Source organism: Heterodontus francisci, chromosome 27 (genome assembly GCF_036365525.1).
Source record: "Heterodontus francisci isolate sHetFra1 chromosome 27, sHetFra1.hap1, whole genome shotgun sequence".
NCBI lineage: Eukaryota > Metazoa > Chordata > Chondrichthyes > Heterodontiformes > Heterodontidae > Heterodontus > Heterodontus francisci.
In genome coordinates, this window is record NC_090397.1 from 26074753 (window position 1) to 26086852 (window position 12100).

The window sequence follows — 12100 nt, forward strand, 5'->3', positions numbered from 1 at the left end:
GTGGAATAATTAAGCCCGGAGATGATAAAGACATGGGCTTGGATTATGCAATAGTAATGACAGTGAAACTGTTAACATTCACCACCAGTGTTCCACTGAAACTGACAGCAACTTCAGGACATGCACAGAATAATGTGGAGATCCAGAAATTGCTGTCAGTAAGTAATTCAGCGCTCCTCCAGAGGGTGCACACTGAGGTCCCCCCAGGATGCATTCCCTAAGCAGTGAACTGATGAAAACTTCCACTTTTACGGCATTAGTCTCAGTGTACATACGAACTAGGAACGGGAGTAGGCCACTCGGCCTTTCGAGCCTGCTCCGCCATTCATTAAGTTCATGGCTGAACTGATTACTCCAGATGTCCACTTCCCCCCCCCACCCCCGATTACTTCCACCCCCTTGCTCATCAAGAATTTATTTACCTCTGCCTTAAAAATATTCAAAGACTCTGCTTCCATTGCCTTTAGAGGAAGAGAATTCCAAAGATTCACGACCCTCAGAGAAAAAATTTCTCCTCATCTGTCTTAAATGGGCAACCCCTTATTTTTAAACAGTGACCCCTATTCTAGATTCTCCCACAAGGGAAACATCCTTTCCACATCCCCTCAGGATCTTAGATGTTTCAATCAAGTCGCCTCTTACTCTTCTAAATTCCAGCAGATACGAGCCTAGCCTGTCCAATCCTTCCTTGTAAGACAGCCCGCCCATTCCAGGTGTTAGTCCAGTAAACCTTCTCTGTACTGCCTCCAACGCATTTACATCCTTCCTTAAATGAGAACAGTACTGAACACAGTACTCCACAGGTGGTCTCACCAATGCCTTGTATAACTGAAGCAGAACCTCCCTACTTTTGTATTCAATTCCCCTCGCGATGAACGATAACATTCTATTAGCTTTCCTAATTACGTGCTGTACCTGCATACTAATCTTTTGCAATTCATGCACTAGGAGGACACCCAGATCTCTCACCATTTAGATATGCTTTTTTATTCTTCCTGCCAAAGTGGGCAATTTCACACTTTGCCACATTATACTCCATTTGCCAGGGCTTAGCCCATTCACTTAACCTATCTATATCCCTTTGTAGCCCCCTTATGTCCTCTGCACAAGATACTTTCCTACCTATCTTCGTGTCATCAGCAAATTTAGTAACCATACCTTCAGTCCCTTCATCCAAGTCATTTATATAAATTGTAAAAAGTTGAGGCCCCAGCACAGATCGCTGTGGCACACCACTTGTTACATCTTGCCAACCTGAAAATTACTCATTTATGCCTACTCTCTGTTTCCTATTAGCTAGCCAATCTTCTTTCCATGACATGAGCTTTTATTTTCTGCAATAACCTTTGATGTGACACCTTATCAAATGCCTTTTGGAAATCTAAGTACAATACATCCACCAGTTCCCCTTTATCCACAGCACGTGCAGCTCCCTCAAAGAATTCCAATAAATTGGTTAAACATGATTTCACTCTCATAAAACTATGCAGACTCTGCCTGATCACCTTGAATTTTTCTAAATGCCCTGCTATAACGTCTTTAATAAAAGCTTCTAACATTTTCCCCAAAACAGATGCTAAGCTAACTGGCCTGTAGTTTCCTGCTTTCTGTCTCCCTCCCTTTTTGAATAAAAGGAGTTATATTCGCTGTTTTACAATCAAACGGAACCTTCCCCGAATCCAGGGAATTGGAAAATTAAAACTAACGCATCAACTATCTCATGAGCCACTTCTTTTAACATCCTAGGATGAAGTCCATCAGGACCCGGGGACTTGTCAGCCCGCAGCTCCAACAATTTGGTCAGTACCACCTCCCTGGTGATTGTAATTTTCTTGAGTTTCTCCCTCCCTTCCATTTCCTGACTTACAGCTAATACTGGTTACTTGTATCCTCAACAGTGAAGATTGATGCAAAATATCTGTTCAATTCATCTGCCATCTCCTTACTATCCATTATTAATTCTCCAGACTCACTTTCTATAGGACCAACACTCACTTTGTTAACTCTTTTCTTTTAAAAAAAATCTATGGAAACTCTTACTATCTGTCTTTATATTTCTAGCCATCTTTCTCTCATGCTCTAATTTTACCTACCTTAACAATCTTTTAGTCATTCTTTGCTGTTTTTTTATATCCTGTCCAATCTTCTCCCAATTTTGCGCAATCATAGACTTTTTCTTTAAGTTTGATACTATCTTTAACGGTTTTAGTTAACCACAGATGGTGGGTCCCACCCTTGGAATTTTTCTCTCGTTGCAATGCATCTATTCTGTGTATTCTGAAATAACACCTTAAGTGTCTGCCACTGCATCTCTATTGACCTATCCCTTAACCTACTTTGCCACTTCACTTTAGCTGGCTCTGCTTTCATGCCCTCATAATTGCCCTTATTTAAGTTTAAAATACTAATCTTGGACCCACTCTTCTCTCCCTCAAACTGAATGTAAAATTCAATCATATTATGATCACTAGGGGTGCCTTAACTCGGAGGTCATTAATTAATCCTATCTCGTTGCACAATACCAGGTCTAGTATAGCATGCTCTCTGGTTGGCTCCAGAATGTATTGTTCCAAGAAATTATCCCCAAAACATTCTATGTACTCCTCATCTAGGCTACCTCTGCCCATCTGATTTTTTCCAGTCTATATGTAGGTTAAAATCCCCCATAATTATCACTGCATCTTTCTGACAAGCTGCAATTATTTCTTCCTTTATACCCCGTCCTACAGTGTAGTTAATGTTAGCTGGTGGTCTGTACACCACTCCCACAAGTGATTTTTGCCTTTATGATTTCTCACCTCTACCCAAACTGCTTCTACATTCTGGTCTCCTGAACTTAGATCATCTGTCTCTATTGCGTTAATACCATCATTAATTAACAGAGCTACCCCTCCACCTTTTCCTAGCTTCCTGCCCTTCCTAAATGCCATGTACCCTTCAATATTCAGGTCCCAATTTATGTTGTCCTGCAGCCATGTCTCCGTAATGGCTATCAGATCGTACTTATTTATTTCTATTTATGCTCAGTTCACCTGTTTTGTTTCGAATGCTATGTGCATTCAGATACAGAGCCTTTAGTTTTGTCCTTTTATTATTTTTGTAACCTCTAGCCTTATCTGTTGATTTACTCTTAGATTTGTACACTCTGTCCCTTCCTGTCACAGTCTATCATTTCCCATATTAATACCTTTCTCTCTTGCCTCGTCTCTACTCCTTGATTTACCATATCTTCCCAAATTTGATCCCTTGCACCCACCAGTTTAAAACCCTCTCTACTTCCCTAGTTATAAAAACCCTTGAAAAAGTTGCACCTTGTTAATGAGGTGTAACTGAATTTTTAAACATTATACTGTTTATAATTACTGCCAACACCTTCAATGGTCCTGAAAAGCTAATTTTATATTTGTCGAATGTCAAATTTCACCATGATAAAAAAAACTTTACCTATTTTTAAAATGTTTTAGAAAATTTGTTTATATTTTAGCTTCTATCTTAATCCATAATAATATATATTTTGCTGTCTGAGAATTTAAAAATGAAGGCATTCAGTACTTTTAACTTCCTGCTTGCACGAATACTTCAAAGCTGCTTGACCTGCTTGATAACATCACTGCTGCTGTATGCCTGGAGATCCCCTCAACTTGGCTCCAAATTTAAACTGCAATCAGTAAAGGGCAAGTCCATGTCACAGAAATATTAGATCTTTGAGAAACTTTCTGCAAGGTCAGCAGTGAGTGCAATTTCTTTGCTGCTGACCACAAAATGTAGGCCATTACTGAGGATTTCAACAGCAAAGGAGGCTGTGCTAGGGTTGATGGCAGCCAATGTTATGGAGGAGGAAATGGGCAACCTTTGTAATGAAGAGGATATGAAGTCAGAAGTTCAGTTGAGAGTTGAATTAGGAGTTGAGATCATGAACCCCTTTCAACTTGTGTCCAGTACTGGAAACAGTACTGGAAAAGGTACAGTGTTTGTGACCAGGACTTTGATCCACCCAATGTTTAGCTGGAGGAGATTGATGTTCAACCAAGACAAACGTCTTGATGCAGCAACAAATGTGGTAGATAGAGGAGTGTCTTTGGATGCTGTTTACGTGGACTTCCAGAAAGTATTCTACAAGGTTCCACATAACAGACTTAACAAAAATGAAAGCACATGGAATTGGAGCCAACCTATTGGCTTAGATAGGGAATTGGTTAGGAAGTAGAAAACAGGGAACAGGGATAATGGCTATGTACTCAAATTGGCAGGAAGTGATGGTGCCCCCCCCACCGCCAGGGATCTGTACTAGAGCCTCTGTTTTCCACCATGTTTATAAATGTCTTGGATGAAGGAAGAGAGAGCCATATATCCAAGTTTGCTAACACCACTAAGTCAGGTGACAATGAGTAGCCTAGATGGAAGCAGAATGTTGCAAAACGTCACTGATAAAACTAATTAGGCAAAACTATGGCAGATGGAATTCAACGTGGGAAAGTTTAAACTCATCAACTATATTCTGAAGAAAGATAGAACAGAGTATTTTCTAAACGGGAGAAGCTAAGAAACTGGACAAGCAGAGAGATTTAAGTGTCTAAGCTAGTGGACAGGTGCAAAAAACACTTGAAAGGTTAATGGATTGTTGGTTTTTATCTTGAGGGCTGGAAGTTATGTTGAAGCTGTTCAGAGCTCTGGTTAGACCCCACCTGGAATACTGTGTTCAATTCTGGGCATGGCATGTTGGCTTTGGAAGGGGTGCCATGCAAACTCAACAGAATTATAGCAGGAATAAAATGCTATATTATGAAGACAAGTTGCATAGACTGAGCTGACTATAGAAGAGGTAATTTAATTGAGGTGTTTAAAATTATTAAAATGAAGTGATAGAAATAAACTATTTACCCTATTTCCTCTAGCGGGAGTGTGCAAAACAAGGGGGCATCAGCTTAAAATTAAAGCTGGACTGCTCAGGGGTAGTCAGAAAGGGCAATGGAAATCTGGAACTCTGCCCTCCAAAAAAAAAAAATGCTGTGAAGCTATATCAATTGAAAAGTTTCAAAAGTGAGATTGGTTTTTATTCGGTAAGGGTATTTGGGGGTGACAGAACAGGTAGATGGAGTTAAGATGCAGATCAGCCATGATCTAATTGAATGACTTATTCCTGTTCTAGTCTTCTTATGGATGCCAGGCAAGAAATTAGATAGCAAAAAGGCAGTAGAGAGGGCAAGAAAGCTGGTGAAGTAAAGCTGGATGTCATCAGTATACCTAAGGAATCTGATCCCATGTCTGTAGATTGCGTCACAAAGGGGCAGCACGTGGATAAAGATGATCGGGGGCCAGGATAGATTATAAACAAAGGCTGCTGAGAGGTCAAAGGAGGAAGGTGCTGTAGCCATGTCATTTATCCACGATATAAAATTTTATTTCTCTGTGATAATCTTAAATATTAAGTCTGCACAGCCTAATTCATGGTATCCTTTATAAGTTACTGTACTTGGATAAATCAGATTGCCCTAGTTCCAGTGTTCAGTTGACCCTTGAATCTTTTCGGATGCTGAACGACGATGGGGAGTCCAAAACCTCACCATTCAGTACCTTATGAGATGACTGATTCTTCAGAGCTCTGAAAATCTCACCCAGACCTTTCCTAATCTAAAATTCAAGGCTTGTTATCCTGGTTGGGACCACAGCTGCCAATATTGTAGCTGAATAGATCCCTTGCACATCTGCTCAGCTCAGTTATCAGGAAAATTCTTACCCCTCATTTCTTAATGCTCCCTTTGTTTGGTATAATTTTGCCTCAAGTGTTTGACTACAAACTTGAGTTTGATTACTTCAAAATTTATTTTACTACTTCTTAAACTGGATTCTCCACTCAAAGCTATTAATGAGCAACACACAATTTTCAAATCAAATTCACAGCAAATGCTCCTTTCTTTTTTGTTTATTTATTTAGAGATACAGCACTGAAACAGGCCCTTCGGCCCACCGAGTCTGTGCCGACCATCAACCACCCATTTATACTAATCCTACATTAATCCCATTACCCTTTCACATCCCCACCTGTCCCTAAATTCCCCCACCACCTACCTATACTAGGGGCAATTTATAATGGCCAATTTACCTATCAACCTGCAAGTCTTTGGTGGTGGGAGGAAACGGGAGCACCCGGCGAAAACCCACGCAGACACAGGGAGAACTTGCAAACTCCGCACAGGCAGTACCCAGAATTGAACCCGGGTTGCTGGAGCTGTGAGGCTGCGGTGCTAACCACTGCGACACTGTGCCGCTTTCAACAATTATTCTCTCCATCCCCAGCTGTTAGGATGAAGTGAAGCTTAATTCTCACCACAATGAATTTCTGTGGTGAGTAACATCTCCTGACTCCCCAAGCCTGTCCACCATCTACATGGCACAAGTCAGGAGTGTGATGGAATATTCTCTGCTTGCCTGGATGACTGCAACTCCAACAACACTCAAGAAGCTCCACACCAATCAGGACAAAGCAGCCCGCTTGATTGGCACCCCATCCACCACCCTCAACATTAACTCCCTCCACCACTAATGCACAGCAGCATCAGCGTGCACCATCTACAAGATGCACTCATCAAGGCTCCTGTGACAGCACCTTCCAAACCCACAACCACTACCAAGAAGGACAAAGGAGCAGATGTATGGGAAGACCACCACCTGCAAGTTCCTTTCCAAGCCACACACCATCCTGACTTAGAACTATACTGATGTTCCTTCACGGTTGCTGGGTCAAAATTCTGGATCTCTCTTCCTAATAGCACTGTTGGTGAACCAACACCACATGGTTGCGGCTCACCACCACCTTCTCAAGGGCAATTAGGGATGGGCAATAAATGCTGGCCTAGCCAGCGACGCCCATATCTGTGAAAGAACAAAAAAAACTCACTAAGAAAACTAAATTGAAAACCGACAATAATAATGTTTCACTTAGTTTCTGCTTAGAATACCACTACCAAGCATTACACTGCTTTTGGCAAGTAATAGGATTTTAAAAACATGATAGCACAACGATTTTTTAAAAAAAATTTTATTTAGAGATACAGCACTGAAACAGGCTCTTCGGCCCACCGAGTCTGTGCCGACCATCAATCACCCATTTATACTAATCCTACATTAATCCCATTACCCTCACATCCCCACCTTCCCTCAATTCCCCTACCACCTACCTATACTAGGGGCAATTTATAATGGCCAATTTACTTATCACCTGCAAGTTTTTGGCTGTGGGAGGAAACCGGAGTACCCGGCGAAAACCCACGCGGTCATAGGGAGAACTTGCAAACTCTGCACAGGCAGTACCCAGAATCGAACCCGGGTCGCTGGAGCGGTGAGGCTGCGGTGCTGACCACTGCGCCACTGTGCCGCCCTAAATGTATCTGCTATTTTCTAAGAGATGATTTAAAAGTAATTTCTTAACCACTTTTTCTATTAGTTTTCACAATTACCACAAATTTTGTTTACAAGCACCACGAGGAACTCTCCTGCAAATGTTTTTACAACAAGTTATGAAAATCCAAGCCAAGTTTAGGAATTTATGACAAAAACTGCACATTACTGAACAGCCTAGCACTGGTATTGTTTCTTCAATTTTAATAACGCATGTGGCACGGACTTGTAATTATTTTTCTCCTCGGATTAAAAATAACGTGTGCGCCTTTAAGACTCTGTTCAAAACAGTGCACCTTTTGGGGGAGAAAGTTATGGAATTTCTAAGGCACAGTGTGCCAGCAGCTGCATTTGTGTTACCTAGGCGACAGCAGGAGAAAGAGGTCACATGGTATACTGGGCAGCACTGTGGTGCAGTGGCTAGCACCGCAGCCTCACAGCTCCAGCGACCCGGGTTCAATTCTGGGTACTGCCTGTGTGGAGTTTGCAAGTTCTCCCTGTGACCGCGTGGGTTTCCGCCGGGTGCTCCGGTTTCCTCCCACAGCCAAAGACTTGCAGGTTGATAGGTAAATTGGCCATTATAAATTGCCCCTAGTGTAGTTACGTGGTAGGAGAATTGAGGGAAGATGGGGACGTGGTAGGGAATATGGGATTAATGTAGGATTAGTATAAATGGGTGGTTGATGGTCAGCACAGACTCGGTGGGTTGAAGGGCTTGTTTCAGTGCTGTATCTCTAAGTAATTTAGTAAGTTAGTAAGTTTCCACTTGACCGTGTGTGGGGAACTGGCAAAAAACGGTTTGAACCAGTCTCACCAGCGAAGCGCACGGTAGAGAAAGGAGCAGTTTTATTCTCTTTCAGCAGATATTCTACAAGGAGCTACGGGCCAAGTTAATCCCCTAAGGAAAGAAAAAGCCTTTTCTTTTAAGAGACCGTTCGCATTGCTGAACTCCTTTTCTTTACTACCAAGCCAGAAAGTATTTGCTTCAAGATTGAATCTCTCTGGACTGATTGAGTTTGCTGGAATTTGAAGTAAAGTTTCCACGGAGATACTGTCAGTTTTAAAAATTCAAATTGACTTATTGCTCTGCTCATCGCTCAAAGAACTGCTGAATGCTTACTGCAGCCGAAGAGCTGAATGCCTATTAAGAATCGACTACTGCATCAAATCCATGTGAAGACTTCGAGTGGCCTTTGACTATTTCCACATTAGAATACCTCATCCATCAGGAGCATAATCCACAAAGATTTACTTATTTTATTTCTTAAGAGACAGCTACTTTTTTTTAAAGACACACTTCAAAAACCAGTTAACTACTGTTATTTTGGAGTGTATGTCTGTGATTGGGGAAGTTAGATTAAAATAAGACGTTATAAGGTCTTATTTTAAATAGCGTTTAAGATTTAGTTTTTTAATAAATAGTTAATTTGTTGTTGTCTAAAAGATACCTGTTTTGGGGTGTTTTATTCCGGGGGTTACTGGAGTGTTTAATGGAGCTGTTTTCCGATTGGGTGTGAAAGCTTAATAATATGCTGCAACCTGTGGAGTGAGGGGATTGAATTGACAGTACGTTGCTCCCACCGCGGTCGTAACACGAGATTACTGAAGACCATATAAAAATACATATAAAAAACATGGCACACCCTAAAAAAACTAATAAAAAATTACAAAATGACTGAGCAAAGCTTCCAGAAATGCAGGAACAAATCTTCATCGTGCTTTTCCCTCAGTTTCATTACAGTGAATACCACGAACCCAAATGGTTCACCGTTTGTGACATTAACTTAATCAAGACACAATATATTAAGTTTATTTCACCAGCCTCTAAACTCATATTGCTTGCAAAATTTTGTCAATTGGCTGATCGTTCTGAATATATATAGATCCAGTGTGCTCAACTGACTGAACTGCAAAACTTATCACAACTGAGTAGGATGAATGCCTATTTATTTAACTAACTTTTTTTTGCCAGCTCTTAACAACTGAATAAATACACCATGTAGGAAAGTACTGAGTCATTACAGACCTGGAAAAGCCAAGTTCAACCATGGTCTGTGCTGAGTTTGCTATTTTCAGCCAGTGCAGCATGACAACTGGCATTACTGTTTCCAAACTGAAGGCAAAAGAGTCAGGATTTCTGTTCCCTGTTGCTTTCCAACAAGCTCTGCTATAGTGTGAGAGAAATATTTTAAAGTAGATTTTAAGTCCAATTAAACTGGAGTTATTTGAGGAATGTGATACAAGCACTTCCAAAACTCGTAGACCGTCCAGTAAATATATGGCTTTACAACATTTTTCATCAGATGCAGACCATAAGACAAAAGTACAATGATCCTTTCAGCCAAGGTCCTAAAAAATAAACCTTTTATTTGAGTTAAATTCTTGAACAATTTATATATACTCTATGATTTGACAGTTACTTTTGTAGGCGGTGGTGTTATTGACTGAATCAGTTTTAAACAATGGAGGACTGTAATCTTTCCAACCAAATACATTAGGAGGAAAAAGATCCACATAGTCTAACTAACTAGATTGAATTTTATGAGGCGGTGACTAGATGTGTAGATGAGGATAAAGTAGTTGATGTAGTCTATATGGACTTCAGTAAGGCTTTTGATAAAGTCCCGCATGGGAGATTGGTTAAGGTGGTAAGAGCCCATGGGATCCACGGCAATTTGGCAGATTGGATCCAAAATTGGCTTCGTGGCAGGAGGCAGAGGGTAATGGTCGAGGGTTGTTTTTACGAGTGGAAGCCTGTGACCAGTGGTGTACCTCATGGATCAGTGCTGGGACCCTTGCTGTTTGTAGTGTACATTAATGATTTAGACGTGATTATAGGAGATATGATCAATACGTTAGCAGATGACATGCAAATTGGAGGTGTCGTAAATAGTGAGGAGGAAAGCCTTAGATTACAGGACAATATAGATGGGCTAGTAAGATGGGCGGAGCAGTGGCAAATGGAATTTAATCCTGAGAAGTGTGAGGTGATGCATTTTTGGAGGACCAACAAGGCAAGGAAATATACAATGGATGGTAGGACCTTAGGAAGTACAGAAGGTCAGAGGGACCTTGGTGTACTTGTCCATAGATCACTGAAGGCAGCAGCACAGGTAGATAAGGTGGTTAGGAAGGCATATGGGATACTTGCCTTTATCAGCCGAGGCATAGAGCTGCATAAAACGCTAGTTAGGCCACAGCTGGAGTACTGTGTACAGTTCTGGGTACCACAGTATAGGAAGGATGTGATTGCACGGGAGAGGGTGCCAAGGAGATTCACCAGGATGTTGCCTGGGCTGGAGCATTTCAGCTATGAAGAGAAACTGAAAAGCCTAGGGTTGTTTTCCTTAGAGCAGAGAAGGCTGAGGGGGAACATGATTAAGGTATACAAAATTGAGAGGCATTGATAGGTTAGATAGGAAGAAACTTTTTCCCTTAGCGGAGGGGTCAATAACTAGGGGGCATAGATTTAAGGTAAGGGACAGGAGGTTTAGAGGGGATTTGAGGAAAATAAATTTTCATCTAGAGGGTGGTTGGAATCTGGAACACGCTGACTGAAGAGGTGGTAGAGGCAGGAACCCTCACAACATTTAAGTAGTATTTAGATGAGCGCTTGAAGCGACATAGCATACAAGGCTACGGGCCAAGTGCTGGAAAATGGGATGAAAATAGTTAGGTGCTTGATGGCCGGCACGGACATGACGGGTTGAAGGGTCTGTTTCGGTGCTGTATAACTCTATGACTCTATAGACTGGGATTTAACCCTGGGCGGACAGGAGCCAGCCACCGACTGAAAAATCGGTGGCGAACCCGCTTCCGCTTCGCCTGGGGATCCGACCCATATTTTGCAGGATGCTGGGCTTTAAATGGTGAGAGGCGGGACTTCCACCCCCTTGAGGTAGGAAGTCCTGCCGAATAAAGCTGCCGGCCAATCAGCGGGCCAGCAGCTAACTGTCCCAGCATACCACCGGGAGCAGTGAACACTGCTGGGACAACAGCCCAGCTTGATGATGATGATGATGTTGGGGAGCCTGGAACAAAGGTAAGTTTTGGTTGCCTCGCTGGGGGTAATCAGTCAGGCCTCGGCAAGGCAAGGGCGTTTGATTGAGGGGACCAGGTGGGGGGCATGTTGGGGAAGCGGGGGTGGTCCTCCATTGGGCACAGGGTGCCTGATCATGAGGCACCCGCCCTCCTCCACCGGTCCGTCAGAGAGCCTCCTGCTTTTGTCAGGTGGCTTCTCTCAGGCCTCAGCCACCCAACTAGCCACGGGTAAAATACCCGTGCAGGCAGACGAAGGCCCTTAAGTGGCCTGGGGCAGACGGGCCATTTTTCACCTCCGCCGCCTTGCGTAAAGTGGCAGTGAAGGCAGGAGTGGGTCAGGAAGGACTCCCAAAGCCTCCAGCTCTATTTTACGCTACCCACCCGTTCCCCCCTCCACTGGCCACCATCCTGCTCTTTGGGGGGCATAATATTCAGCCCACAGACTTAGAAGTACTGGATTTTTTGGGGACATAGGACAATTCTGCACTGCATATTAAACTTAAATGCTCCCTATTGCCACATTTTCAAATAATATTCTGTTAGTTTCTCATCTAAACCAGTTAGTTTAGCACCTTAGTATGGGCAATGGGAATGTTTCAAGTATTGTAAATACTTTGCATTTTCTAAATTTGGTTCATAACACATTGTGAAAAAGGGGTAC

General features: G+C 42.3%; 1 protein-coding gene across 4 annotated transcripts in view; it reads right to left on the reverse strand.

The window, feature by feature from the left end:
- Positions 1–12100, reverse strand: part of kif21a (kinesin family member 21A) — a 157184-nt gene that overhangs the window by 104329 nt on the left and 40755 nt on the right. The gene's annotated exons all lie outside the window — the stretch shown is intronic.